Genomic DNA, 6941 nt, shown 5'->3' on the forward strand with positions numbered 1-6941 from the left:
AGACTAGACCACCAAATTTACCTTATCGTTATATGCTTAGGCCGATGTTTAGGATTATCGAATTTTGTATCCTCGTGTGAACCTTTGTGATGGTATTGAATAAAATGTGTGGTGTGATACTTGTTTGTTGCATTTCATATAGGTAGTGTAATTACTCTTAGACCATTGTTCTATGCTAATCTCACCCCTCCACAAACATCAGATGCCTCCGAGACGCGCCCCTGAGTCCAACTTTCCGCCGGAACTCACCCAGTTGATCCAGCAACAAAACACCCTAATGCAGCTGATCATCCAGAACCAGAACAATAACAACAACCGTCACCCACCCCAGGCCGACAATCTCACCCGTTTCCTGAGGTTGAACCCTCCAACTTTCTCCAGCAGCATTGAGCCCATTGTGGCAGATGATTGGCTCCGCAAGATGGAGGGTGTGAACTTATCACTGCTGGTTGTACTGAAGCTGAGAAGGTGCGCTTTGCCGCGCATCAACTTGAAGGCCCTGCAGCTGCTTGGTGGGAGAACTACACCACCACTTACCCCATTGCTGGAGTCACTTGGGAGCAATTCAAGCAAGCCTTCCGTGCCGCACATGTCTCAGCTGGTGCAATGAGTCTGAAGAAGCGTGAGTTTCGCAACTTATGCCAGGGGAATCGCTCTGTAGCTCAGTATGTCGATGAATTCAGCATGCTCGCCCGTTATGCACCTCGAGATGTGGCCGATGATGCGGCCAAGCAAGAAAATTTCTTGGAGGGACTCAATGATGAGCTGAGCATTCAGTTGACTGTAGCCACCTTCAACAACTTCCAGGAGCTGGTTGATAAGGCCCTCATCTTGGAGGGGAAACACCAGTAGATGGAGAACCGCAAGCGGAAGTATGGGGTTGGAAAGTTCAACTCCGGCACTCAGCAGAAGCCTCGCTACACCCCCTATTCAGGGAATACCGGGACTGGATCTGGTAAGCTTGGAGGACACGTCCAGCATAACCACCCAGTGCACAACCATGGAGGCCACAACCATGGAGGAAATGGGAACCACCACAACAACAGCAACTTCAAGAATGGCGGTACTGGCACTCAGCAGCATTCAGCTCCAGCTCAGAAGGATCTGAATCACATCACCTACTTCAAGTGTCAAAAGACGGGACACTATGCCACTGAATGTCCCCAGAACAAACAGGGAAATGGAAACGGCAACGGCAACTCTGCAGCAAAGAAGCCCAATCCTTTTCCTCGAGCTCAGGTGAACCACATTGATGTTGGTCTATGATCACCCCGATACTGTGGTTGGTAAGTTTTTGCTAAATTCACGTCCAGTATTGGTACTTTTTGATTCTGGTGCAACACATTCATTCATATTGTGGAAAAGTATAGTTTGCCAACTAGAACCCTCAGCCAGCCTATTAAGGTCAGTTCCCCAGGAGGCATGATGACAGCCAGGATAGGATGCCATGCTTTGAGTCTCAACATCGGGAACCATAATTTCCCCACCGACCTCATCATATTAGAGTCCCAGGGATTGGATGTAATCCTAGGCATGGATTGGTTGGCCAAGTATGAGGGGAATATTGATTGTGCCCTTAAGTCTATTTTTCTCACCACCCCCGAGCAGAAGCGGATTAAGTACGTGTCTCAGCGCCCGACACGGAGTAAGCGAGTAAACTCTCTCACGGGAGTAGTCCAGGAGGAAGTATCGATTGTACAGGAGTACCCAGATGTATTTCCGGAGGAATTGTCGGGCATGCCACCCGATAGAGAGATTGATTTCTTGATTGAGCTATTACCCGGAACAGCCCCGATATCCAAGAGACCCTATCGGATGCCCGCAAATGACTTGGTAGAAATCAAGAAGCAAATTAAGGAGTTGTTGGACAAAGGGTATATTCGCCCAAGTTCTTCACCTTGGGGAGCCCCAGTGCTCTTGGTTGAAAAGAAGGACAAGTCCTTGAGAATGGTTGTAGATTATCGTGCATTGAACGATGTGACCATCAAGAACAAGTACCCCTTGCCGATGATCAATGATCTGTTTGATCAGTTAGTTGGAGCTCGCGTATTCTCAAAGATCGATCTTCGATCCGGGTATCATCAGTTGAAGATTCGTGAACAGGATATACCCAAGACAGCCTTCACCACTCGATACGGCTTGTATGAGTACACGGTCATGTCATTTGGATTGACTAATGCTCCGGCATATTTTATGAATCTGATGAACATGGTATTTATGGAATACTTGGACAAGTTTGTCGTGGTGTTCATCGATGACATACTGATATTCTCCAAGAACGAAGAGGAACACAAGGAACATCTGCGTCTAGTTCTGGAGAAACTTCGAGAGCATAAGCTGTATGCAAAGTTCAGCAAATGTGAGTTTTGGTTGAAGGAAGTCGGATTTCTCGGACACGTCATCTCAGGAGAAGGAATAGCAGTGGACCCTGCCAAGGTCGCAGCAGTCACCGAATGGGTAGCACCCACTTCAGTCAAGGAGATCGGCAGTTTCCTCGGACTTGCCGGATATTACCGGAGGTTCATTGAGAATTTCTCAAAGATTGCCAAGCCCATGATAGAGTTGTTGAAGAAGGAATCCAAGTATATTTGGACTGAGGAATGCGAAACCAGTTTTCAAGAGCTGAAGAAATGTCTTGTTACAGCCCCAGTGTTGATATTGCCGAACATTCGGAAGGATTTCCAGGTTTACTGTGACGCTTCTCGTCAAGGACTCGGAGGAGTGCTCATGCAAGAAGGCAAAGTTGTAGCCTATGCATCCAGACAGCTCAGACCTCATGAGTTGAATTATGCCACGCATGACTTGGAACTAGCAGCCGTAGTGCACGCTCTCAAGACTTGGAGACATTTCCTGATCGGAAATAGTTGTGATGTTTACACTGATCACAAGAGCCTGAAATATATCTTCACGCAGAAGGAGTTGAACCTCAGACAGAGGCGATGGCTAGAGTTGATCAAGGACTATGACATGAGATTGCATTATCACCGAGGCAAGGCAAATGTTGTAGCCGATGCGTTGAGCCGCAAGAGTTATGTGAACACACTCACAGCTGGAGGATTACCCCAGGAGTTAGTCGATGACCTCCGAGAGCTCAAATTGGAAATAGTTCCAAGAGGATTTGTTGCCACACTAGAAATTCAGTCCACCTTGACCGAAAAGATCCGCGAGGCACAGAAATCAGACAAGGAGATAGCTGAGATTAAGCAGAAAATGGAAGACGGGAAGGCTAAAGGTTTTCGTGAGGATGAACACGGAACTTTATGGTTTGAGGATCGCATCTATGTGCCCAATGATCCCGAACTCAGGAAGTTAATACTTCAGGGGGCCCATGATTCCCCGTACTCGATACACCCCGGCAACACCAAGATGTATGTGGATCTGAAAGAAAGTTTCTGGTGGACAGGAATGAAGAAAAACATTGCCGAGTTCGTAGCAATATGCGATGTTTGTCAGCGAGTAAAAGCCGAGCATCAGAAGCCAGCAGGTTTGCTCCAACCTCTGCCGATACCCGAGTGGAAATGGGAAAAGCTTGGTATGGACTTCATCATGGGATTACCCAGGACCCGTTCTGGCTACGATTCTATTTGGGTTGTGGTCGATCGTCTGACCAAGGTAGCTCACTTCATTCCGGTGAAGACTACTTACACGAGTGCCAAGCTGGCCAAGATATATATGACGAGGATCGTATGTCTGCACGGAGTACCGAACAGCATTGTGTTGGATAGAGGGACTCAGTTCACATCCAAATTTTGGCACCAACTGCATGAAACCTTGGGAACGAGATTGGAGTTCAGTACAGCTTTTCACCCACAGACAGATGGACAGACCGAGAGAGTCAACCAGATTCTGGAGGACATGTTGAGAGCTTGCGCACTAGACTATGGGTCTAGTTGGGATGACAATTTGCCTTATGCCGAGTTCTCATATAACAACAGCTACCAGACCAGTGTGAAGATGGCCCCTTTCGAAGCTCTATACGGAAGGAGGTGCAGAACACCGTTGATGTGGGATGGAGTTGGAGACCGACAACTTTTTGGTCCCGACCTTATCCGAGATTCTGAAGAGAAGGTCAAGCTAATTCGTGACTGACTCAAGATAGCTCAGTCCAGGCAGAAGAGTTATGCTGACAGCAAACGCAAGGAAGTAACGTACTAAGTGGGAGACCGAGCATATCTTCGGGTGTATCCACTTCGAGGAATCAAGAGATTCGGTGTGAAAGAAAAATTAGCACCTCGTTTCATTGGCCCCTACAAAATTCTTGAACGTAGAGGCGAAGTTGCATACAAACTGGAACTGCCGGAAGGATTGTCCGGAGTTCATGATGTCTTCCATGTTTCCCAGTTGAAGAAATGCCACGCTGAGATGGCCGATGTTCCGTTGAGAGATACAGTGCCCCTAGAGGCCATACAGCTTGACAGCGATCTGATGTATGAGGAGAAACCCATTAGGATTCTCGAGACTGCCAACAGAGTTACCCGCAGCAAGATCATCAAGTTCTGCAAGGTGTTGTGGAGCCACCACACCGAGGAAGAAGCCACCTGGGAACGAGAAGAGGATCTTCGTCGAGACCACCCGCACCTATTTTCTAGCCAACCCGAATCTCGAGGGTGAGATTCATCTTAAGGTGGGTAGGTTTGTAACATCCCAATTTTCCTAATTGGGAATGTTTTATAATGTAGCTAAGCATCTATGCATATTGATTGAAATAGATTTGGCACTTGAATTCTTTTGTCTTTTGATTTGCATTCCATCTTTTTCCTCGCACGAGAAAACCCCGGGGAAATACTCTCTTGCACGCAAGAGAGAGAGCGGAGGAAAATGACCCTCCAAAGTGCGGGCAATTTCTGAAATATTGGAGCCAAGAAATCCAAAGATCATTTGCAAAAATATTTGCAAAAAGAAAATAAAGCATTTTGAGGAATTTCTGAAAAAACATTTTTTAAAAGTTTTTATTTCTGCAAAAAGAAAATAACTTTTGATCCCAAAGTCCAATGATATTGATTCTTGTTCCAGTAGACTCCAATTTTTCTGTAGTATTTAAAAACATATAATTTTTCTATGTTTCAAATTTTAAAATATAAGTTACATCAGATTTAGTTTAAACCTTGTTTTGCCTATTCCAGGAGTTTAAAAAATGATTTTGAGTTGATTCATTTGCTACTACTTCCTAGTGATGATATCTTACTGTGGTAGAAGTTTCAAAAAATTTAAAGTATTTTACTGGTGTTTTTAACAGAAACAAGTTTCTACCATAGTGACGCGTGTTGAATTCTTTTACTTAGGCTTTAGCAAATCCTTACTTCAGATGTTATTTTTCTTGTTGCTTGATTGTGGTGCTTATGGTGTGTTTTGTATTTGTATCAGTAGATCATCCGGAGTGTGAAGCGTGTTACTTCGAAGCACTCGATCAAGACAACTATCATCAAGGCAAGTTATTTTGATCATGTTATTTTCCTATGTTTTTGATGCATGGTAGTTCAACTTTCTTTGCCCAAATTGCATGCTGCCTAGGTACTTGGAAACTTTAGTATAAGTTGTAGTATCATGTGGTAGGCACACAACAACCCCGATACTTGACCCCGGGACGACAATTTTATATTTGCTATGCTTGAGTAGACGAGTTTTCGGTTGAGTGCATAACACGAGTGATGCGAGGTTGATTAAATAATCAAGACCGGTTAAGACAAGATTTTCAAGACCTCGGACGCAATGCAACTCTGGGTGAAGGACGGTTGATCGGCTCCCTGGAGTACCCAGTGGATGCCCGGGATGCTGGAGAGGCCATGACATCCTGCGGAAAGCTTCACCCAGGCTCGAAGAGACGGACGGAGACTTCAAGACTCAAGGCTTACCTGCACAGCCACAAGTCATTATGGGCTCTGGCTTGGTTGGACAACGCGGCGACTCTGGACAGGCGGTGCTAGCAGATGTAGAAGAACGGTAGGAATGGATGGGCACCGACAGGGATTCATAGGGACCCGTTGAAAGACCATGTTTTGATCATCCGGTCTTCAAACACCCTGAAGTGCGAGGACAAACGCGGAGGCGATCAAATCTTGTGGGGAACGTGTGCAAAACTCTACAGAGTGCCCAACCTAATCGATTAGCCATGTCCGCGGTCATGGACAACTTGAGCCGAAGGCATTGAATTTCCCCTGAACTCTCGACACAACTTAATAATGATGTGGGTGTTAACAACTATTCGGGTACGAGAATTGGTTGGCGGAATCATCTTGTTAACAACAAACAATGTAGTAATATTTTGCTTCCAGCCCCTCTTGTTGTAGGATAAAAACTGGCTTTATGCAAAACTTAGCCCCACCGGCCAAATATGCATGTAGAGATAGTTGATTATTATTTTACTCCTCTCTTTGATGACTTGCCGGCATATTCAATATGCTGACCTACACGGCTGCAACGTATCATGTTGCAGAGTACTTTTCCGACCAGGAGTGAGGCTACGATCTACGCTCAGCGACATGCCCTTAGAGTCGGATGGACTCGTCTACTTGATGCTTCCGCTAGTCTTCGTTAGATATCTCATGAGATGGCCTTCAGCCACTTTATTGTAATCCTTTATTGTAATAAAGTACTCTTTATGAGATTTCGATTAATAAAGCTGTGTGATCGAACTCTTGAATATATACATTATGTACTGAGTGTGTACCAGCAGGATCTTGGGATGGTACGGAAACACCAGAGGCTTGACTCGTCTTGAGTCGGGTCGCTACACTCAGCTTGTTCTACAGTTCGTTCCCTAAAAACACAACCGACACAACTATCTAGGTGGTCTCTAGAGGCATCGGTAAGTCCGTTATAGAGGATATCAAGTATCTCGTTCTTCTTAAGAGATTGATCAGGCAAACATTGTGTAGCTGGACGAGCCTCCCCCAAGCTTGTGGAAGACTCTCTTCTTGGAGTTGAGCAAAGTTGTATATTTC

Source organism: Hordeum vulgare, chromosome 2H, assembly GCF_904849725.1.
Source record: "Hordeum vulgare subsp. vulgare chromosome 2H, MorexV3_pseudomolecules_assembly, whole genome shotgun sequence".
Taxonomy (NCBI): domain Eukaryota; kingdom Viridiplantae; phylum Streptophyta; class Magnoliopsida; order Poales; family Poaceae; genus Hordeum; species Hordeum vulgare.